This window comes from Carassius carassius, chromosome 6 (assembly GCF_963082965.1).
Source record: "Carassius carassius chromosome 6, fCarCar2.1, whole genome shotgun sequence".
In the NCBI taxonomy this organism is placed as follows: Eukaryota; Metazoa; Chordata; class Actinopteri; order Cypriniformes; family Cyprinidae; genus Carassius; species Carassius carassius.
In genome coordinates this window covers 24,353,543-24,377,430 of record NC_081760.1, presented here as the reverse complement: position 1 = coordinate 24,377,430, position 23,888 = coordinate 24,353,543, and the positions used below count along the sequence as shown (strand labels likewise).

General features: G+C 38.0%; 1 pseudogene; it reads right to left on the bottom strand.

The window, feature by feature from the left end:
* Nucleotides 1-8,094: 8,094 nt before the first annotated feature.
* LOC132142519 (matrix-remodeling-associated protein 5-like) lies at nucleotides 8,095-19,591 on the bottom strand (annotated as a pseudogene).
* Between the last annotated feature and the right edge of the window lie 4,297 nt (nucleotides 19,592-23,888).

Genomic DNA, 23,888 nt, shown 5'->3' with positions numbered 1-23,888 from the left:
TGGACAAAAAGTCTTTCACTATGCCTCGTTTGAACAGTTTAGCACTCTCAAAATTTGTCATTACCTCTGCTGTTTGTCACGATTTGGTAGATATGTACCATGAAGTAAACAGTGCTGCCATAAGCTGTTTCAAAGTCATAATCGAATCCAATAAGGATTATTTGACCTTCCACGTGCTATGTTTTTTGTTGTTGGATCAAAGTTTTTTTTGTTTTCCACTCCGATTTATCTTCTTTTTTTTTTTGTGACATCAATATGAATAATTCTGCTGTGGTAAGTAAGTGTGAATTTAAGGATTTTAAGCTATGCATGGTAACAAATGAAGGTGTACTACACAGTGTGACCATGACAGATGTAATTTGTAAAAAAGTTTTCAGTTACAAATGTTCATCCACAGAGAACATGTATACAGAGGACATTTAGTGACTAGCTTCTCAAAATATGCAGAGGTGGGTAGAGTACCCAAAAACTGTACTCAAGTAAAAGTAAAAGTACTTCTAGAAATATTTACTCAAGTAAAAGTAAAAGTACTAGTCTTGAATAGTTACTTGAGTAAGAGTAAAAGAGTATCGGATAAAAAATCTACTCAAGTAGTTAGTTACTAGTTACTTTGGGTCATATATACTGAGCCTATTTTTATTTAGATATATAGATAAAATGTATGTAATGTATGTGTGCGTGTATAAATGTATATATTTCATCAGCCTTTACTCCAATTTATGTAATTTATTATAAAACCCTGTCTGTTTACTTAAGTAACAGATATAGGTGTCATGCCATAACATATTTTTAATACGACTGACTTTATATTAAATGTGAATTTAACATTGAAAGTTAATGTGATATAAATATTGCTACTAATCTTTCATTGTTCAGAAAGAGAGCAAATAACATTTACATTATTAAAGATAATTTTCACAGACAGTCTAGATTTCAATCACTCTCAGAAACTCCCATTAAAATCACTGAAACTGTTAACAATGTGAAATCAATATTTAATTAAAGATTCGTACAAACATCTGCACTTTGTTGTTTCTGACGAGAGAATTCACCAGAAAGAGGTCTCCAGTCAGTGAGCGAGTGAAGGAAGAACCGGAATTTTAGCGATGACTCATCGGAACACCTCTGATTGGCCAATGCTTTAATAAGCTCAAAAGAATCATGTGTGATTGGTTATAATGCGCAGCGCTGCATGAACGCATCTATCTCTGGCTCAGCGCCAGCAAGAAATCACAGATCTGAATTTAGCAGCTGATTATATGACTTGCTGAACGTACTCACGCCGGTGTGATTGTATTAAAATTAATAAAATCTTAATCGGCTATTTTTTGTCTTTTGGAAGCTGCATTCAACTTGACTCCCCTCTGTTATAAGCCACACACGTACAACAAACTAATGTCAGTGGTATCGTGTACTGTAATCGAATGTAGCCCAAGTTATTACCTGTTAAACAGTAGACAGCACACGCGGTGTTCATCTAATAAGGATCTCCATCGCTAGCAAATAATAGCCTTTGCAGATTTCAATTCAGTGCAGTTCCAGCCACGTTTTCAACGCTCTTTCTGTTCTTAAACGTTACAACTCCGAGTGAACCACTTCAGACGCTCAGCGCGTGCGGCAGGGAACTGAACGACTCATTCAAACTGATTCATGAACCAATTCACTCGTTTGCCAATTGGTTTGATCAAGCCTTTGAACAGAATTGACTCAAAAGAATGAATCATTCGCGAAAGGGCATCGCTCATTGCCCAGAGAAAAGTAGACGGCGCGTTTGGAATAAACTGAAGCACCTAACATTTATTGCATTAAGATAAAGTAACGACCCAGATAGCAAACAGTCATTGAAACTATGCTGAATCAACATTCCGTTGTCAACATTAAGTAATTGAATCAACATCTAACTCTGATGTTGATTCAACATCATTTTGCACCCTGATTTAATATTGAAACAATGTTGAAATTCTGTCCATAGATCAACGGAATTTCAATGGTATTTCAATTATCAGGAATATTGAAACAATTTTGAAATTTCAACTGAACTAAGGATCAACGTGATTTCAATGGAATATCAATCGTTTTTAAATGTTAATTTTAAATGTAATGCCATAAATTAAATAGCCTGCTTTATCTACAGCCAGGATGTTAAAAAGTAATGGAACATTTGAAATCTTGTATAAAACACAGAACACACCACACTATTTAAAATCAAATTCATGTTTATTAGCCTCTCTGCTCTTTATTTACACTTCATTGTCATCTGATGCCTGCATAAGTTGTCGTCCAGTTTCTCCTGCCCGGTCTGGCGCATAGCGCAGCCACTTTTGCACAGCTTGTGCAAAAGAAAATTGGGTGATGGTGCTGTCCCCATCTGCTGAGTAAGAGCATCTAAAACAGAAGATAAAATCACAATGCAAAATAGCATTTAAGTTAAACAGAACATATATTTGAACACTTGGAACAAATTTAGTAGCCTAGGCCTATGATTTTTCAATGATCGGATAAGGCAATAAGTCCTCGTGTTGTAGGCTAGATCATATCTCCCCTATATTCAAAGCACTTTTCAAAACTGCCTGTTCATGGATGTATTCGATTTAAAGGAGGCAAAAGGATTAGCTTGCAGTGACCTCTTTCATAAGGAAAATGTATGAGGCCAAGTGACTCTAAAAATTTTATGTTTATTATTTTATTAGTTCAGAAGTAGTTGTTAACTCCACAAATGTAATAAAAATAACTGGATACTAATTAAATAGTTAATGTAGATTAGAGTTACCATAGACAAAAGATGTTTTGACAAAATAAGCATGGACAAAAACCGTTGCATTCAGTTTTTGACGAGGTTTTGGCCTGGAAAACCTTGCTGGCATCTGGCAACCCTGCGATGTCGACAGCTGACATTAGGGCTGCTTCACGATTGACACACCTCTCTGGCTACCAACCAAAGGTAAGTTAACGTTACTGTTATATATAACGTTACACATTAGACATTATATTGCTAACGTCACTTGGACTGTAAGATTTTGCTGTGGTCTAGTTCCCAAATTTTCTAAATAATAATAATAAAAACCAATATGGTAAGGTAGGCAACACATGCTCCAATTCCTGTCAGAAAATGCACGTTGGCTACCTAACCATAATGCTGACCTATCGCAGGGTGGTAGTTTGTATGGTATTATTTATACCTTTGGGATGAAAATATTAACATGATTAACACGTGCAGGCGTGGCGTTTCAGCTGCGTCGCGTGCCTGACGCGTATCACTTTCTTTTCCTGTCAAATGTCAAGAGCGCATTATTGTAGCGCGAAAGTACATTGCACTGAACACGTTTTAAGTGCAGGCATATACTCTGAGCGAGCCCAGAGACAATTCTTACAAGAGCAGCGTGTATCTGAGAGCGCGCGCCCAGTTCCAGTGCGCAAGCAGAGATGTTCGCGCTTGGCACTTTAAATTCCACGCGTGAGCAGAGAGATTCGCACTCGCGCATTACAATAATGCGCTCTCTACATTTGAAAGGAAAATAACGCCATAGACGCTGTGCTACTGCTGTTAGGTCAGAGCCAGAGGGAGGGCCGCCAATAGACAAGTCTACATTTGGATTAGCGGTGTGTTGCTCTTATCTTTACGGCAACATTTCAACTGTTTCTCATTTTGAGGTGAACTAATCCTTTAACAATTATAGATCACTGTTACAAGTCACTGAATGCTGAGGTTTATTTTTGGATTATTGTGTTAACTTCGTGCTAAGATTCCTGGTGCTGCATGGGGTGAGTTGGGGTGTGCATTAAGGCCCTTTGGCTTGCAGCCTAGGATTGATAATATAATGGTGATTGAAAATGGAGCAGGACTTACCAAACAAAGATCGGCAGAGTGCCAACTCTTTAAAGGGACGTTTTTATTTGGTAGGCTCCTTGTTCTTTTTTCCAGCCCAGTTCAGTCTTGAAGCCAGTTCATTCGACAACTGGTGTGCCATCATACGGCGGACCCTCACCTCTAGGGTAGTCCCTCCAATGGTGGCGAGATGAGCAGTCTAGCAAAGTATTACAAATTTGAAGCGTTAAAGGGATACTCCACTTTTTTAGGCTCATTTTACAACTCCCCCAAAGTTAAACAGTTGAGTTTTATCGTTTTCGAATCCATTCAGCGGATCTCTTAATCCTTCTTTAGAAGAATGTCAGTAACCAGACAGTTTCTGGTCCCATTGACTTCCATAGTATAGATTTTTTCCTACTATGGAAGTCAATGGGACCAAAAACTGTCTGTTTACTGACATTCTTCTTCTTCCTCACCAATCTCGTATATTTTAGCAGTAAACGCAATGTATTTGTCCCTTAATGTCTGTCCCTCCCCTGCCACAGCGTACTCTCCCGTCATCTACAGACTGTAGCTGGATGGTTAAAGCATGCAAAAATAAGGCATCAGGAGACCAAAAAGTATTTGTTGATCACGGCAAATATGTATTGCCATTACTGTCAACAGCTCATAATATCTCAGATGTAGGCTAATGCACAATCTGCTTATGACTCCCTTTCTTATAGTCATGTAGCACAGCCATAGGAAATGAATGGTGTTGGCATTCAACAGTGCAAAGCTAGCTACAGTGACCTTATGTATCTCCCGAGTAAAAACAGCTCAAGGTCTTGGATTTCTTGATTCCGCTTTGGTGAAACACCCCTCTATACAGTGCTTCAAGATCGAACATAATTTTCAGCCAATTTGGTCTGTGCAGAATTATTTTTTTCAGTCTGAATGTAACTTGGATTGATAAAGGCATACTGAAAAAACAGCAGTTTTAAGGAGATATTGAAATGTGAAATGTGAAATTAACCCATGAGTCTACTGTCATAAAGGTCAGGCAGTTTAAGGAAGTTGTGCATATCAGTGAAGTTCTCTGACAGAATAATGATGTAACTAAAACTACCATTGCCTGTCGGTTTGTGCCATTTAACAGTGTCTCTTCTGCATGGTCCAGGGCCTCCATGGTGTGGAAGGGCAGCTCCAAGGGCTCCGACAGTGGCTGTACCACAGACTCCAATTGTCCACACCTGCAGGACTGGCGGAATTGCCTAAACTCCTCCCGCAGGTCCTTCACCTCCTTGGACAGCTATTGCAAGTGGTGCAAGTTGTTTGCAGAAATAAAATAAAATGAAATAAAAAATGTTGTTTTGCTTACTTTGTGTGCAATAGTGTTCTGTAAAAGAACAGAAAAGTCAAAAATCTCTGTTAAAAACAGCAATTAAAATTCACAATCATACAGTGAAACTGTACTTTATACATATGTACTCAGGTAACCAATCTGTTATTAAAAATATAAAAACAAAGAAAGTTTCATATAAACAACATAATATACAATTTAAATATACAGTGGTTTATTTTTTTCAGCTACAGTTAATGTAATAGTAGCATTCAAGAAATAAATGTAAAATATAAAAAACGAAATAAACTTTAATGTAGGCCAATAAAATATACAATTCTCATTAAAGCTAATGAATTACGCCTCATTAACTGGACTCCCCCGCCCCCTCAGATCACCATAAATGTTAAAGGGATTTTAATGCTAAAATATGCTATTTTTTTATGCTGCACTTTCTTCCTATAGTGAATATCAAGCTACAATATATCTGTCAGCCCAAATGTTTCAGTGGTAACTTTTGCCTATAGCGTGTCAGAGGTCCGGGTTTGGGTTTTAACCCACACTCGTATGTTTTTTTTTTTTTTTTTTTTTATCAAAACTTATGTTTATCAGTTGTTGTATATCAGACAGGGATACGTTTGTGTATATTTATGTTTAGTAATTTCACCGGAACGAATAGACCTCTCCACAACGGATTGAAGCGCGTGTCCGAGTGCAGACCTGATACAGTGCAGACTGTACACAGCATCCGGGCCACTGATCGCAGCGACAACAAACACGTTGATCACTTGATAAAAATAATAAAAAATAAAACATTTCAACTCTAGATCGCCTCTTATTAAATTAAACTTATTGTATTAACGTACAATTGACGCTCAGCTAAATAACTGGAGATGTTATATTTATTTGTATTGGTACATTCGTGCCGCAAGATGTTTCTATTATGAAGTACCGGTATGTGGACTATGCCAAAAATCTATTTCAGTGACTGCAGCACTGCGTCGGTTACTACACTAACCATCAAGTTAAAAATCAGCCTAGTATTTGATTTGGTACGATTTATTAATATCGAATATTAAGCAAGCTTACCTGTACGCTTGTGCCAAGGGTCCAGAAATGAGCTGTGTCCGGTGCAGTACGTTGGGTATACTACCCGTTGATCTCCCGGTCAACCAAAAATCGATGGATTTTCAATCATATTTCCCGGTCAACTATATTTCGATGCATTTTCTATCATATTTCCCGGTCAACTATATTTCGATGCATTTTCAATCATATTTCCCGGTCAACTATATTTCGATGCATTTTCAATCATATTTCCCGGTCAACTATATTTCGATGACTTTTCAACAACCGCGTCGTTTCTCTGTCCACTATAAATCAATGACTTTTCAAAACATTCAGGGATCACCTGGTAACCAAATGTCAATGCTTAATCAATCATAAAGATAACTATCGATCAATGTTGTTCCAATATTGTTGCCCTCAACATTAATAACATCAGGTTTTCATCGATATTGTAATGGTGATTCAACATTTATTTTGCATTGACATTTCAATATCAACCATAATGATGATTCAGATGGAAAAACAATGTTTATTCAATGTTGGCTTGCTGTCTGGGGAGAGGAGCGTCGCCCAAAGTAACGAAGTAAAAGTACAGATTTCCCCCCAAAAATTTACTCAAGTAAGAGTATAAAGTACCCATCTTTAAATATACTCCGAAAAGTATTCGTTACCCCAAAAAATTACTCAAGTAAATGTAACGAAGTAAATGTAACTCGTTACTACCCACCTCTGAAAATGTGTTGTTAAAATCTAAAAACCATAAATCACATGGTAGCTCAGTTTAGTCTGTGCTTTCATCGTGTTTGGGAAAACCTCAATTACATTATAGTTTCCAAAATGCCTATTTTAATGAACTGCTCTTATTTACTGGTTAGGAAAGGTTTATAAAGTCATGTTAATAGATACCATCATGCTGCTTAATATTGTTGGGCATAAAGTTTGTATTTGAAGAATATACATATATTTATATTTTATAGTAGATTGTTGTCTAAAATGATTGGAGGTCTTTGTTCACTCAGATTGTTAAGTTCATCGTAATGTGCTACATTTTTATAGGACTTCCACCCAGAGGAAGGATTATGAACCAAGATGGTAAATATAGAATCTAAAAAGCAGTCCCCCTCTTGATTCCCTGATGTTTCATTTCTTTGTAACACATTCTCATGACAGTTTAGTAAGTCCCCTAAAGAAAATTCTCTTTAAAGCACAGAGGGGCATTGATCTTCATCTGTAGTATCTGTGTCATCTGCATCAGAATGGCTGACATGAAACTTTGGTTATTTATTGAAAGTCATCTTTATTAAAAATGTGCAAAATAGAAATACATTAGTTTTCAAAAAACAAATAATTTATGAATGTTACAACTGGACAAGTAGGTATGAATTTTTTTTAAAACAGACCTATGCAGGTACAAAAATCATACGAGAAAGCTATTGTAGGAAATTTTGTACCCGATATTGAGAACGGAATGAGAATATGTGATTGTAAAACTGCAAAAAAAAGTACTTTTTGTAACATGATTTATTAAAAAAAAAAAAAAAAAAAGCAGAAAACATCTACTTACATTTGATTGTTTTGAATAATTAGATGTTTTTCTTTTACTTCTTTATTTGATGCATTGTTAAAATAATTGTACCCCTGATTTGTGAAATATTCTGAATTATCGGCTTTGAAAGTCAGAATATATCATACATATTTTTCATCATGGCTACATATATATATGTATATATATATATGTGTATATATATATTTAATCAATACATTTAGACATAAACTGTCATTGTCAAAAAGAAAAAGTAGAAAGATGCCTTGTAATATCAGTAGGTTGGTTACATTACACAAATCGCATACCAAGCTTTTGAAGAATAGTACCTTTTTACATTTCACAATGTTTCACTTGCAAACTTAAATAAAATGCAATAATGGACTGATTCCTTTCTATATTTCACATTGAGAAATGCTATTGCTATTAAGCTGTGTTCCAGCTCAACGTCACAGTTCTTTGGGCATATGAATATTTGTTGTCCTGTATTTCTTAGTACACATAAAGGTATGTACTTTTTGAGTCAACCCCGACCACATTTCTGGCTGTGCATCTGTATAATCCAGAATCTCTTATTGTAGGATTCTGGATGATTAAGGAACCTTGAGGATGGAGGTACTTGTTCCCAATCAGCCGTGGCTGGGGGTTGACAATAAGCTGTGTTCGATCTGGGGTCTCCCATGCAACTTCTGCTTTGGGGATCCCTATGGCCACACAGTTAAGTTGTACTGCTACTCCTCTTTTAGCATAGGTGGCAGGAGCTGGACCGCTAGTGACGCGGGGTGGATATGCAATTATGGTGACTGGGACAGTTAGCAAGGAGCTTCCATATTCATTTGAGGCCCTGCAGGTGTATGAGCCTCTATCATGGAGAGAGGCCTGTTGGATTGAGAGGGTTCCATTGGGAAGAACAGCATAACGGCCTGCCCTTTGAGGTCGGGTTAAGACCATCCCGCTCGGCAGGGTCCAGCCGAGGTGGACAGAGTCAGTGTTTGACAAGCAGTGCAGATGTAAACTCTGCCCATTCATGATACTAATAGGTGAGCTATACCTGGTATTCATCTCTGGCTTGTGCCCTGGCATTAATGTAACAGTTCTTTCAACCATTCCAGCAGCATTGCGTCCCAAACAACGATATGTGCCTGCCTCCGAGAGAGCAGGGTTACTAATGACCAAAGTGCCATCTGACTTGTGGAGGAATTTATTGAATTGTGCACCACTAAACAGAGGGGATCCATTTAGAAGGATCCAAGTCAGCTGTGGGGTAGGTGACCCCTCAAATGAACAGTTAAGGTTAATGGTCCTGCCTACAGTCAGTAAGAGCGACTCCGTTTTAGGACTCTTAAGTTTTGGCTTCTGTAAAATATCTGTTACATCAAGCTGGACAACAAGCTTTGTTTCACCTCCCTCATTACGAGCAATGCAGGCTAACTGGCCTGCATCGGTCATTCTCACTGAACGAATATCCAAAGTGCCATTGCGATGTACTGTCATTCGACTGCCATAATATGGTGCAGGGAGTACAATATTTTCTGGAAGAACCCATGTGACACGTGGAACAGGGGTACCAGTAGTTTCACAGTCAATCAGTTTCTGCTGATCTCTCACACTAGACACCCTCATTGAGTTTGTGGTGCCTATGAGGCCATTAATCGTAGGTGGAGAGACAAGGATTTCTATTCTGGTCACTTTGCGATCCTGCCCTGCACTGTTCCTGGCAAGGCATATATAGTTCCCACCATCGAATCGCTGAACTTTCTGAATTACTAGAGTCCCATTATCATGTATAAAATACTTGTCTGAACCTGAAGTTATGGCTCTATTAGTGGGTGAAAACCACAATATAAGAGGCTCACCCTTAGCACTGCATTGCAGAGAGACGGATTCTCCATACAGGACCCTGATGACATTATTTGTCTTATTCACAATCACAGGAACATCTGCAACTACTTTTACATGCACTTTCATCTCATCTTTTCCAACTTGGTTCTCAGCATAACAAGTATAGTCACCCTCTTCATGCATCCCTACTTCATTGAAGAAGAGGGTTCCATTGTCAAAGACAACATACCTGCGAATTCGACTGCCAACATTACGTTCAGACTTCATTACACTGTTGATCATGGTGCCATCAGGCAGTGCCCACTGGATTTTAGGGTCAGGTAGTCCAAATGCCACACAGTCAACTTTTAAGTTTCCTCCGTACATCACCTTCCTATTTGCCTCTGTCTTCTGCTTAATTTTAGCAGGTTTTGCCATGATGCTGACCTTAAAGGGCACAAAATCATCCCCGATTTTGTTGCAGACAACACAGAGATATTCACCATCATCTTTCTCTGTCACAGAGACGATGGATAGCGTACCATTGGCAGACACTTCGATCATTTGATCATAACTGAAATATAAAATGTTATTATTATTATTATTATTATTATTAGTATTGCTCTGCATTTCTTTTAGAGGAGCAGTTAATGTTTGCATGCACATGATAACATGGCTCATCAGTCAAAACAGGATACAAAGTTATGAAAACAGAAATTCTAGCCACATGCTTTAAGTAGCAAGAGAAATTCAAGGGAAAAAAAGGAAGACAGTAGCTAAGTGCACATTGTTTTGAAGTGTATAAACCCAGACTGTAATTTCCTGCAAAGGAGATGTGCTTCAGTGAAGTGTTTATATTACCTGTAGTGAGCATCCACAAGCTTTTTGGATGGGGTCCTCCAGATGATCCTGGGCTCTGGATTCCCTGATGCAATACAGTCCAGGTGCAACCTGCTCCCATAGACCACATCTGTTTTTTGAGGCGAAGAAAATGTAATCTTGGCTCTTGAGTATATTACGGACTTCCTTACAGTCAAAATAATGGCCCTCCATGCAGTGCCAACCACATTGGTTACTGAGCATTCATACCTCCCTGCATCTGTCGGAGAGAGACTACGAACGTAGAGTGTCCCATTAGGGAATACAAACAAGTTACGTCCATTAATAAACTGTGAGGGACGGAGCTGCATTCCATCAGGGGTAATCCAGCCAATGGCAGTGGGAGGGACACCCCTGGCAGTGCAATTCAAGTATGCAGTGCTTCCTTCTGGAAGAGTGATATTCTCATTTCTTGGTTGCTGAATGATGGGTGGCAAGGCCGCAGTAGTCAATCTAACAGATATGGTATCAGCACCAGCTGCAATGCTAGCAATGCATTTATAAATTCCTTGATCCATGTGACTGACCGATTTCACGTGAAGTGTGCCATTGGGTAAGATTGAGACCTTGTTCTCAGGATTGCCATGAGTAGGTCCACTAGAATGTACCAATTCCCTATCAGGTAGGACCCAGGTGATCCGAGGCTGAGGATGCCCTGGGACTGACACTTAAATTGAACAGTTTCTCCAAGGTATGCTGTGACTTCACTGAAGCGAGGTTGCATCACTCTGGGCTTTTCAGCCAGAACAATCAAATTAACTAAAATTTTATCCTCTCCATACAGGTTTTGGACACTGCAGAGGTACTGGCCCCGGTCCAGAGGAACCACATTATGGATTATGAGTGTACCATTAGAGGACACCTCAAATCTTTGAACCCTGGTGTTCTGTGCAACACTTGCACCTGCAGGAAAAAAGTGACAATTTAAGTACAGTATAAACAGGATATATTTCAACATGCATGTGTCAACAATGTATTGAAAAATAAATTGTAATATTGTTAAATAATTATAAACCATATCTGTCCTACCTGTGGATACTTTAGTCCATGAAAGGAAGGGACTGGGCTTCCCCACAGCCACACAAGGTAAATAGGCATTAGTCTCAGCATGTGCTGTTACTGATCTAATGTCTGTGCTGGTGATCTGATGTTTACCTCTACCATCAGGCACTGCTGTTGGTCTTTGTTGAGGTCCTCCTGATGTGGCATAATGTACCAAAGAGCTTCCTCTACCCTGAACACCTGGCCTACCTGGAAGTTTTTGTTTGGGTGAAGATATTGTTGAGTGAAGTGGTTGAGTCATGAATGTTTTTTTAGTGGTCTTTTTATAGATGTTTTTCTCTAATTCTTGAGACCCAGTTTCCTCAGAAATGCTAGCTAACTGATAAGGAAATTGTGTGATTGGAAGTTCTATTTTACTAATGTATTTGTCACTGTCAGGAATGTGATTTGCATTGTCTAGTTCACTTAGCATACTTGCAGAAGTGGGTGTTTTTGGATAAAACATATGACTATATAGTGTAAGAGATTTCACAGCTGTTGTGGTTGTTGTTGTGGCAAGAATGTTTTCTTTTGTTACTGGAGCCACATCAGTATTTTCTGATGGAGCCAAAGGTTTCATGGATAAAGAAGAATCTTCTCTGTTGTGAATGCTACCAGTTGGAAGTCTGCTTGGTTTTGTTGTTGAAACCACTAATACTGGAGAGCTTTTGGGGCTGCCTGTTGGAACCTGTGAACTTTGTTGTGCCCCCTCAAAAACTGTAGTGGCTGCTGTTGCTGAACCATATCGGATTTCCAAATCATTTTTGAGGATTTCATTCTGGGTGCTTAGGGAAGATGAAGAGAATTGCCTCACAGGAAACATTCCTTCAAGCTCTTTGTATGACAGAATGGTTACAGTCTCTGTGGGGTTATGTTGGTTGTTTGTTTTATCTGGGCTTGCACCTGGAAGTTCTTCTAATTTTACATTAGAGTTGTCTGGTGTTGGGATCAAGCTGGGGTCTCTAGTATTTTTTTCCTGTTGAGTCTCTTTAAACGTTTTAGCTGCAGGGACATGAATGCTTGTAAACCACTCATGAATGTCGGCCTTCTCAGGATGATTTGGAATATGGGGGGAGAAGGTGAATTTTTTTTCTTTCTGTATAGATGCTTTTTCTTGTTCTCTTCCAAAATTACTAAATGTTGATGGGGACACTGGTATTATTTTAAGTTCTTGATCTGGCTTAAAATCAAACGAGTGTCTATACTTTGCCATAGATACTTTTTCTTGAGATTTGGATTTATGGGTTTTGTTATTCCTTCCACTGAATAAAAGATATGTGTTCCCTTCATGAGTCATTTTGCCTAGTAACGGTGGTTGTCTGTCAGTTAATGGACTAGTAGTATTCATCTTGGCTCCTGCACTTTTGGCCAATGAAGATGTTTCTATTTTAGTTTGAGAAGAGGCAGTTGTCTTAGTGACTGAAAACCCATTTGTAACCTCCACAATTGAAGCTGAAGTGGGCTGTGGGGTGACATTGGTGACATATACTGATGATTTAGAACTGTTTGTCTGTGTTCTAATTCGATTAGGCTTTCTTCGTCTTCCACCATTCCTCTTCCTCAAACTGGATGAGTTCCTAGCATGTGAGGAAAAGGCATTAAGCGAATTAATGAAGGTTGTTTTATGTCCTGAAGTGGGTTTGGTGGTTGCTGTCACAGTAAGAAGCGGTGGAATTTTTGAAACATTATGTTTCTGCTGAGTTATGTGCTTTTGGAGGGTATGTAGTCCTTCCTTAATTGTAGTAAGAAATTCAGTAAAAGAGTGCACAGCAGTTTCTGTATTTGGTTCTCAGAAGGTTTTTGCTGTGGTCAATGCAAAGCTGTGATCCATCCTTCCCTGATAAACTTCTCTCACATCCTCAGGGTTTTGTAAAACCATGTGTTCTTCCTCATCTTTGCCATCAGACTTTGGAATTGCTTCAATTATTATGCCACCATCCATTGTGTGACTTTTGTTTTCCTGTAAATGGGTTCCATATGATGCTGTGCTCCACAAAGTGCTCACTGCAACTCCTTCTTCAACCTCTGAATCTCCTAAAGTAAAATGGGTCATCTGTGGTCCAACTGTGGGTTGTGTGATATATGTGGTAACTGTAAACAAATCTAAATTTGGATCTGTTTCAGGAGCAACTATCTGGTATTTAGCATGTCTTGTGTCTTCAGAATTCAGAGCTCTCATATCCTCAGTAGCCTCAATGGGCATCTGTGACATTGTGACGGAGTACAACACATCCTTTACTGGTGCCCTGCTTACCTCTTTTGTTGTACCTTCTGCAGACGATCCTTCAATCTTGTTAGCAATTTCTGACTGCTTTGTGTAGGCAGCCTCTGAATCCTGTATTTTGTTTGTACTGATCTGAACAAAGTTTGGAGTAGTTGCTTTTAAACTTGTTCCACCACTGTGAACTTTTGACAAAATGCTAGCCCAGTGCTTTGGGTCTATTTGGTTGTTTGACACGTTAATTTTTCTTCTTGACTCTACAGTGTTAACTCTTTCCACTACTGGGGTACCAACCCTCCTCTTTAGAGTAGCAGGGCGTCTCCAGGAATTCCTGAATGGATGGCCTCCTCTTATTCCCATGCTCGGGACCCGCCGTCGATTGGGTAAATCCACTTTCCTGGTAAGCACTTTCTCTAAAAACTCTTCTGGTTCTTTATCCCCAGATGACTCCATGTTGTTTGTCACAAGGACTTTGGTTGAAACTCCCTTAGCAGGTTGAGGGCTACTTGAGTACTTCTGTAATGGGAGTAAACCTGGTGGCCTTGATATTATTACATTTGTGACCAAAGAATCCATCCCATACTGGTTTCCTGCTATACACTTATAGTATCCATTGTCTGAAAGCTGACTGTGTCGAATAATCAGAGTTCCATTTGAAGCAACGGATATCCTTGAAGTGTTTAGGCACTTGTTTACAATGCTACTATCAGGGAGAATCCAGTGTATATAAGCATCAGGGGATCCGGTGGCAACACATGGAAGGAAAAAAGCTCCACCTGTGAATCCTGTAACTGGTTCAGTTACTCCTTTACCTCCAGGAGGTGGACTGGAGGACTCCTCCACTGATAGGCGAAAAGGAAAAATAGTAAGGTCACCTGAAGCCTGTGCAATACAGTAGTATAATCCTGAATCAGAATGAGCCACAGATTTAATTTCAAGAAGACCAGCACTTGATGCTGAAAGCCTGTTATCATCATTGCTAAAAGGTGTTTTTAAAGTAGAGCCATCAGGTAGCATCCATTTAACTGACTCGTTCCCTGAGCTATGTATGGAACAGTTTATCTCAGCAGGACTTCCCACGACAGCAGCCTGCATTGTTCTAGTGTCATTCTTGTACTCAATTATAGTCCAGCCCCTACTCTGCTGTCTTATAGATTCCTTTTCCATTACTTCAGTCATATACATGGTGAGAATTAGTCGAACACTTTTACTTGTAGACTGAAGTCTGTTTAGCTGAAGGTCCATTGATGACTGCAGTATCCAGGGTGGGTCAGCGGCTATGCTAGCTTTTACTCCTGTATAGTAAAGCGCATTCCTTTCAACATCTTGCTGATACCTGAAGCTTGTGTAAGGATCCTTACTCAACATAATTTCCCTGCGAAGGTGAACTGGAACATCACTGTAATATGCAATCAATCTCCACAACTTCTCATAACTGGACCTGTCAATTGCACACTTTATATCTAATGTCAGAGTCACATTTGCTAATATTTGATACTGGTTAACATAGTCCCAGCCTATGCTAGACAGCTCTCTTGGCTCAGTGACAAGACATTCCAGGTCTACTTGATGTCCGTGTTCATCTGACAGACCCAGGGAAATGTTTCCAAGGGGTTGACGAAATTCATCGACCATCAAGAGGTCACTTTCTGTGTCCTCTTGGGAAATGGCTCTGTGAGCCGTGCTGATGATGGGACTGTTGCAAGTGGGTTTCTCCAACTCCTGGAGTTGTTTCTTCTTTACTTGTTTTGGAGAGAAACACATAGCGCATAGCTGGCCATCTGGATAGGCTTTGTCCTTCTTACATTTCAACACACCTGAAAACAAAAAAACAAAAAAAAACAGGCGGGAAACAGTTCTTCAACTACAACCCGAATTCCGGAAAAGTTGGGACGTTTTTTAAATTTTAATAAAATGAAAACTAAAGGAATTTCAAATCACATGAGCCAATATTTTATTCACAATAGAACATAGATAACGTAGCAAATGTTTAAACTGAGAAATTTTACACTTTTATCCACTTAATTAGCTCATTTAAAATTTAATGCCTGCTACAGGTCTCAAAAAAGTTGGCACGGGGGCAACAAATGGCTAAAAAAGCAAGCAGTTTTGAAAAGATTCAGCTGGGAGAACATCAAGTGATTAATTAAGTTAATTGATATCAGGTCTGTAACATGATTAGCTATAAAAGCTTTGTCTTAGAGAAGCAGAGTCTCTCAGAAGTAAAGATGGGCAGAGGCTCTCCAATCTGTGAAAGACTGCGTAAAAAAATTGTGGAAAACTTTAAAATCAATGTTCCTCAACGTCAAATTGCAAAGGCTTTGCAAATCTCATCATCTACAGTGCATAACATCATCAAAAGATTCAGAGAAACTGGAGAAATCTCTGTGCGTAAGGGACAAGGCCGGAGACCTTTATTGGATGCCCGTGGTCTTCGGGCTCTCAGACGACACTGCATCACTCATCGGCATGATTGTGTCAATGACATTACTAAATGGGCCCAGGAATACTTTCAGAAACCACTGTCGGTAAACACAATCCGCCGTGCCATCAGCAGATGCCAACTAAAGCTCTATCATGCAAAAAGGAAGCCATATGTGAACATGGTCCAGAAGCGCCGTCGTGTCCTGTGGGCCAAGGCTCATTTAAAATGGACTATTTCAAAGTGGAATAGTGTTTTATGGTCAGACGAGTCCAAATTTGACATTCTTGTTGGAAATCACGGACGCCGTGTCCTCCGGGCTAAAGAGGAGGGAGACCTTCCAGCATGTTATCAGCGTTCAGTTCAAAAGCCAGCATCTCTGATGGTATGGGGGTGCATAAGTGCATACGGTATGGGCAGCTTGCATGTTTTGGAAGGCTCTGTGAATGCTGAAAGGTATATAAAGGTTTTAGAGCAACATATGCTTCCCTCCAAACAACGTCTATTTCAGGGAAGGCCTTGTTTATTTCAGCAGGACAATGCAAAACCACATACTGCAGCTATAACAACAGCATGGCTTCGTCGTAGAAGAGTCCGGGTGCTAACCTGGCCTGCCTGCAGTCCAGATCTTTCACCTATAGAGAACATTTGGCGCATCATTAAACGAAAAATACGTCAAAGACGACCACGAACTCTTCAGCAGCTGGAAATCTATATAAGGCAAGAATGGGACCAAATTCCAACAGCAAAACTCCAGCAACTCATAGCCTCAATGCCCAGACGTCTTCACACTGTTTTGAAAAGAAAAGGAGATGCTACACCATGGTAAACATGCCCCGTCCCAACTATTTTGAGACCTGTAGCAGAAATCAAAATTGAAATGAGCTCATTTTGTTCATAAAATTGTAAACTTTCTCAGTTTAAACATTTGCTATGTTATCTATGTTCTATTGTGAATAAAATATTGGCTCATGTGATTTGAAAGTCTTTTAGTTTTCATTTTATTAAAATTTAAAAAACGTCCCAACTTTTCCGGAATTCGGGTTGTAATTGAGTACAGTATAATTAATAATAATAAAAAAACATTATATAATCATATGCGGATCATTATGAGATGATACTTACAGTTCATGATTTCTATTACTTTTCCCTTTAATCTGAATAGAACATTCTATTTTTATTTTAACGGCAACATGATTGTCAATCATGATGATAAATACCTGGTGAATTTTTATTCCACTCTTTGAACCACCTAATGTGACAGTCACAGGTCCAGGGGTTCCCATGCAGGGAAAGATTCTCCAGGTAGGGCATGCTTGCTAGCATCGTCTGTGACAAAGTGCTCAGTAAATTATCAGACAGGTACAGGTGCTTCAGGCTGGAAACTGGGAAGTGTCCAAGAATAGAGAAAGTTGAGAAGGTGGCTGGGTGGAGCTGCTGAAGTTGATTGCCTTCCAGTTGGAGAAAACGAAGAGAAGTGAGGCCTTGGAATGCATCAGCATGGATGAACTCAAGTCTGTTGTGATCCAGGTGCAACCTAGTGAGACTCCAGAGACCCATAAGGGTCTGTCTACTAATTACCTTCAGTTTATTATAGCTTAGTTTCAGCATCTGGGGAAAAATATGCATTAAACTGTATATATATATTTATTTAATTTATTTATATTAGTTACAGTTTTAACTCAATGTCATCTTATTGCAAAATTGTTATAAATAAATACATAAATAATGATTTCTCAAAGGAAAAAGTTGACAGTACCTGCAGGGATATGAGGTCACGGAATGTTCCATCAGGAATATGATGCACATCATTGCCATGCATTAAAAGAAGCTCCAGTTTTCGTAACCCAGCGAAAGAGCTGTAAGTTATTCTATGTATAGTATTAAACCTGGAAGAAGAAGGATCATAAGAAGGGGTCAATAAGATGGTAAACTATGCAGTGATGTTGCAGATTTACACACACACACACACACACACACACACACACACACACACACACACACACACACACACAAAAAGGATCAATTGAATTCATTTTAAATTAGGGAGACCAAATCTAGTTTTAATTTTCAAAAGACTACATATGGTTTGAATTGAAAGTCTAATTACATATCTATTTTCTCCATCAAGGAGTTTGGTTTCACATGCCTAGTTATTGTTTTTAATTAATTTAAATAATTAAGTGAATTCTGTCATCATAGTGAATATCATCTTATTTTTGTAATTGCCATTGGATAATCAAGTGAAAACAATACACAGGTCTAAGCAGACTATAACTGAAATGTAGATTTTTTTTTTTTTTTTGCCAGGACAATTTTTCGTACATTTGAGGTCAGGGCAAGTTGTCTTATGTGTTTTTGTGTTACATATTGTTTCGACAACGGCATACAGAATCAGAGCATTTATTTTCATCAAGAGTTTCATTCATTTTTCGCCGAGATCTTGTAATGACAATGGGAAAGTCAAACCACTCTGTAAAGTCGACTTCAGCACATCCTGAAGACTCTGTGGTGGCTAGTTCATACAAGAAAATGATTCCTCAAACTCACTGAACCACTATTTAACAAAACTGAGCCTGGTGAATCTTGCCATTGTCAACCTGGAATAGGTTATGTACATGGGTATGTCTTCCAACATGGTTGTTTGAGAAATAAAAAGCTATGCACTGCTTCAGATAGGGTTAAAATAATTGTTGCAAAATATATAACATGCCAGAAACATGTAAATCACCTCAACAATGAACCAATCCTGAACTCCTCAATATTTGCATATTTAAATCCACATGATGACTTTATTATAAACATTTTGATGTTTATTGATATAATTGTATTAAAAGAACTCATGACAGATTGCATTGTGTCAGCTATACAGTGAACTGCATCTGCAGACTAATATAAACATAGACTGAGAAATATTCACTGGAGAGAAAATGTGACAACTAGCCCCTGTCTTCCCAATTAAACTATAATCTCAAATCCTTCCAGGGAGAGTCCTAAACAACCTGTGGATTTTTAAGGTCACCTGTAAAATGGTCGAAATATCTCTGCCATTTATTAGCACCATTAAGGGAAATTCCCACTAACCTACAGATGAGCCCACTTGGATTAAATGTCTTAAAACAGTTTCATTATGTTACGATGATGACCTGAATGATAATCTTCACAAGATAAATCATTTTTGGAAGTTGGTGTGCTGAAGTGCTTTTTTAAGAAAGCTGATATCAGAAAACAAAGTAAAAAGCAGTTTCTAAGAATAATAAATTAATGACACGGTCATTCCTACCCCAAATTCATCCGCTCCACCTGTTTGGGCATGCCAGCAGGCAACTCAAGTAAGGAGCGGAATGTGCAGTGCACCTCTGTGGGCTGGTGGCAGACACATGGCCGTGGGCAACACCGTACCACTACAGGCAGTGCTACCATCACCAGCATAATCACAACCTGAGCATAAAAGCGACCCATCTTGATCTCCACAGCAGAGCAGCAAACACCTTAAACTGCAGAGAGACACAACAGCCGAAACAGCACTATTATTTTTATTTTCCACGTGATTTCTAATACACAAAGTTAACACATTATTAGTGAATCTATATTTACCGAAACGTGAAATATAGGTGTTAAATGTCACGATTATGATTCAGCTAAAAAAAATAATCATTCCTGAACTCAGACTTCATCAAAGAGCGTTAAGAACAAACCGTATGTTAACTTTGTTAACAGGAGATTATTCCAATAACAATCCGGCATGATTTTGATTCACAGCTCCCTTCAAAACTGCATTTCCAAGGATCATGTGATAGTCCATTTACTTTAGCAGTAAATTCTCCACTGATGATGAAAAGTTTCCAAATGTTTTCATTCAGTTTTCAAGTTTTTTATTTCTTGTCGTTTTTCTTCTTAATCCAAAATGAATCCTATTGGTTGTCGCTGAGGGGAAACGTAAAACACTATAAATGAGTGAAATCTTAGAGAAACGTTGTGTCTGAGAGGCGCAATCCAGCTGTGAAGCTGCGCCTATGTTGGAAACGTGAGAATGGAACTTCCAGCTGGCTGTGGCGCGCGTGGACGCGTCCTCGCACGGAATACAGGCTCGGGGGAGTGAAAGACTGTGAGCCTTTTACATGCGTTCTTAAATTTAGTGTTTTGGACTCAGTGTTGGGAAGGTTACTTTGGAAATGTAATAGGTTACAGATTACAAGTTACCCTGTTTAAAATGTAATAGTAGTGTAACTTTTTCAATTACTTTATTAAAGTAATGTAACTTATTACTTTTGAGTACTTTTTGATTACTTTTCTAAATTTGTGAAAATTAAAGAATAATAAATAAAAGCATATACATCAACTTAAATACAGTTATCTAATAAGCATGTGACGTATTCTGTGTAATAAACTCCTGAAACATTGTTTTTTTTTTAAAGTGCTGTCTCTGTATATGATGATAGTTTTCTCAAAATAAGTAAAATGCACATGAAGTGACACAGAGCAGTTCTAGAAATTATGTTTATGTGCTCGTGTACTCCTATATTGAGGCGGCAGAGGTTGAAAACACTGTGAGCTTCAGTAGGCCTATATATGTGTAGTAAATGAAACAATGTCTTTGCCATTAATTTACAGGAGGGGCGGACTGGGAAAAAAAATCAGACTGGAAAATTCAAACTCATACAAACAAATTCATGGACAAAACTATTTTTTGTATGTACCTGACATAAAAAAGGTTTAAATCTTTAATTTGGGGACATGCAAAATAATTAAAAGTTCTCTCCTGAACTGCACCTTCACTTCCATTTTTCTCTTCAGTCTCTTTATTTTGCCCTGATATCCATCTCTCTCGTGACTTTAATACTCAAGATTGAACAAAACTATACTTTACAATACAATACTCTACAATACTACAATATCTTTATAGAAAAATCCTAATACTGTACACGAGTCATGTTTTTCCCTTACAAAAAATTACCATGCTTTTATTAGCCTATATAAAAGTAAAATAACCTTTTTTTTTTTTTTTGCAAATGGATTTGTATTTATTTTTAAATAAATACATTTGTAAAATAATTTTACATTTTTGGTTATCACAGTTAAACAATAGTAACCATTTTCTCTGGATTTATAGTTAAATATTAAAATGTTAATTTTCGTAAGGGTTGTGTTGCTGTCTGTCGTAGCTCCCCCTAAACCTATAAAAAAAAAATCGGAATTTTTTTTCAGCTAAATTACTACTGTAACATTACAACAGATAATAATGATGTCCTTTATATAGTATTTTGAGTGATGACTGATGAGCAACGTGCTGCTGCTTGATTAAATTAATAAAAAAAACAAAGACAAAAAAAAGCATCTTTACAGATGAAACTGACCTGAAACCCTGAACAGTATAGTTCTGCTTCTCTGCTCCAGCAGTCCACTCTATTCTCTCTCTCTCTATTCTCTCTATTCTCTCTCTCTCTCTCTCTCTCTCTCTCTCTCTCGCATTGATTACTCTGAGTCTGATCCAAACCGTTTGGCGGAGGCGCGGAGAGCGCGCGAGTCATGACTAACACTTCATGACTTATTAGAGATTTAATTATCAAATGGCGGATTCGCAAATGATCGCTTTAGTACATTCGGCAGGCAATTATACAATAATGATATTAAATAGTGGGGCAAAATCGGCTGCCAGGCCACCGGGAATTGTCCCTGTTCTCCCGGTGTCCAGTCCACGCCTGATTTCCACAGACACACAGAATGTGCAATTCATATATTGCATTTTTGGGGCTCCATATTCACGGACACTAGTCGATGTCATGTTTTGATTCAAGTGTACTGACCTACTTTTGATTTAGTCATCCAAAATGTGGCATATTCCGTCAGCGTTAGGCATTCCGTTTTTATGACTGGATTCTACGAACCAGACTGTATTTCCGCATCCCGGAAATTATTAGGGCGTATGTCTCAGAATAGTCAGTGCAATTTGGGAAAGAAATCAGTAAAATTTGTATGTGGATGTGTGTAAATATTCAAATGTAATCCCCTTTGTAATCGTAAAAAATTTCATAAGTAACTGTAATTTAATTACTCATTTTTTCTTAGTAACTGTAACTAATTACAGTTACAATAATTTTGTAATTAAATTACGTAACGCCGTTACATGTAACTAGTTACTCCCCAACACTGTTTGGACTACACGAAGAGCTGCTAAAAAGCTCACCGTCCAGGCAAAAGGTTGTGCATTAATCATGTTAGAGGGAGAGAGTAAATAAATGCTTGTTAATTAGCATTAGGGTTGGAATAAACATCTTATGACTTTGCTTACACTGTCATTTGACTGACTATTCTCATTATTATATATTATTATACATTTATTATAAAATAAATTCATATTAAAATAAAATATAAAATTGTTTAAATCTAGATTAAAAACACATCTTTCGCCAAACATTCGAATAATGCATCTCATAATTTGTGACTGCAGTTGTATCTGATCAAATGCGCAGAAGCTTGTTTGTTTATTTGAACATGTAAATAAAATTATTTTTTATATATATATATATATATATATATATATATATACAGACATGCATACATGTATAAATTAATATAAAATAACAGCCAAATTAAGTCATGTACTTCTCAGCACAATCTTTAAATATTATTGTAAATAATTCAAATTAGAAAATTGAATTTGAGCTTGGGTTAAACTAATTAATTTTACTTTGTTGGAACAGCAGCTATGCTAATGATGTCTCTATTTGTTTCTATGTTTTGCCACGGGATTAACATCCTGTGGTAACTAGGATTTGCACAAGCTCCAGTCTGGATCCAGAACACCTGAGAAGAGATGATGCTGACCCCCTCAGAGGATCCCAGATGATGCTAACCCTGAATCAACAAACAGAACTAACAAATATTGCTACAAGTGTGACCGCATCATATAATAATTGCTGTTAATAATGTTCACCGTCTGCCTGACTACGTCTTGTATTATTTTTTCTGAAAAATCCTGTCATATGCACATAAACTGATCACCACTTATAAGCTACTACTAAATATTGTAGAAAGTTAATTTTCTGTAAAGTTGCTTTGTAATGATTTGTATTGTAAAAAGCGCTATACAAATAAACTTCAATTGAATTGAATTATCAAATATTAGATGCAGTCTTTTTATCACCTTGATGATCTGAGCTTATGCTTCTCAATTTTTGAGTGAACATTACCAAAATTATCCACACACGTGTACATATATATATACACTCAAAAACTGTGGGCATAAAGTCAGAAAATTTACAACCTATTAGTTCCAAAAGGAAATGATGGTGATAATATAGCATAATGAGAGATTTACAAACAAATTTTACAAGGGCAGTCATGTTAGACCAAGAACACTAAACTAGGTGAAGGATTTTCAGCACAGCACAAGGGTTGATGTCAATTCTGTGCTTAAATCCTGGCCAGTATCTACAAACATGAACATGTTGTTTATGGTAGTTTTGAAATTACTGCATCCTCCCACTGTGCTTTTTTTCATGAGGTTTTAAAGAGTCTGGCTCTACGTAAGTAAAGGTTACACTGAGTTCAAAGCCTTGTTATTTCCCTCCTAGAGGGTCCTCCATTATCTCTCTCTCTCTCTTTATTTTTATACCAGTTTTACAAATGAGGACATTCCTAAAGGGAGGTTTTTGGAGATTTTGTCAGGTTTAGCTCACTTTTGGGTACAAATTTGTAAAATATGGTTAAGTAGATACACACACACACACACACACACGTTTGTTTTTGTGAAAAGTGGGG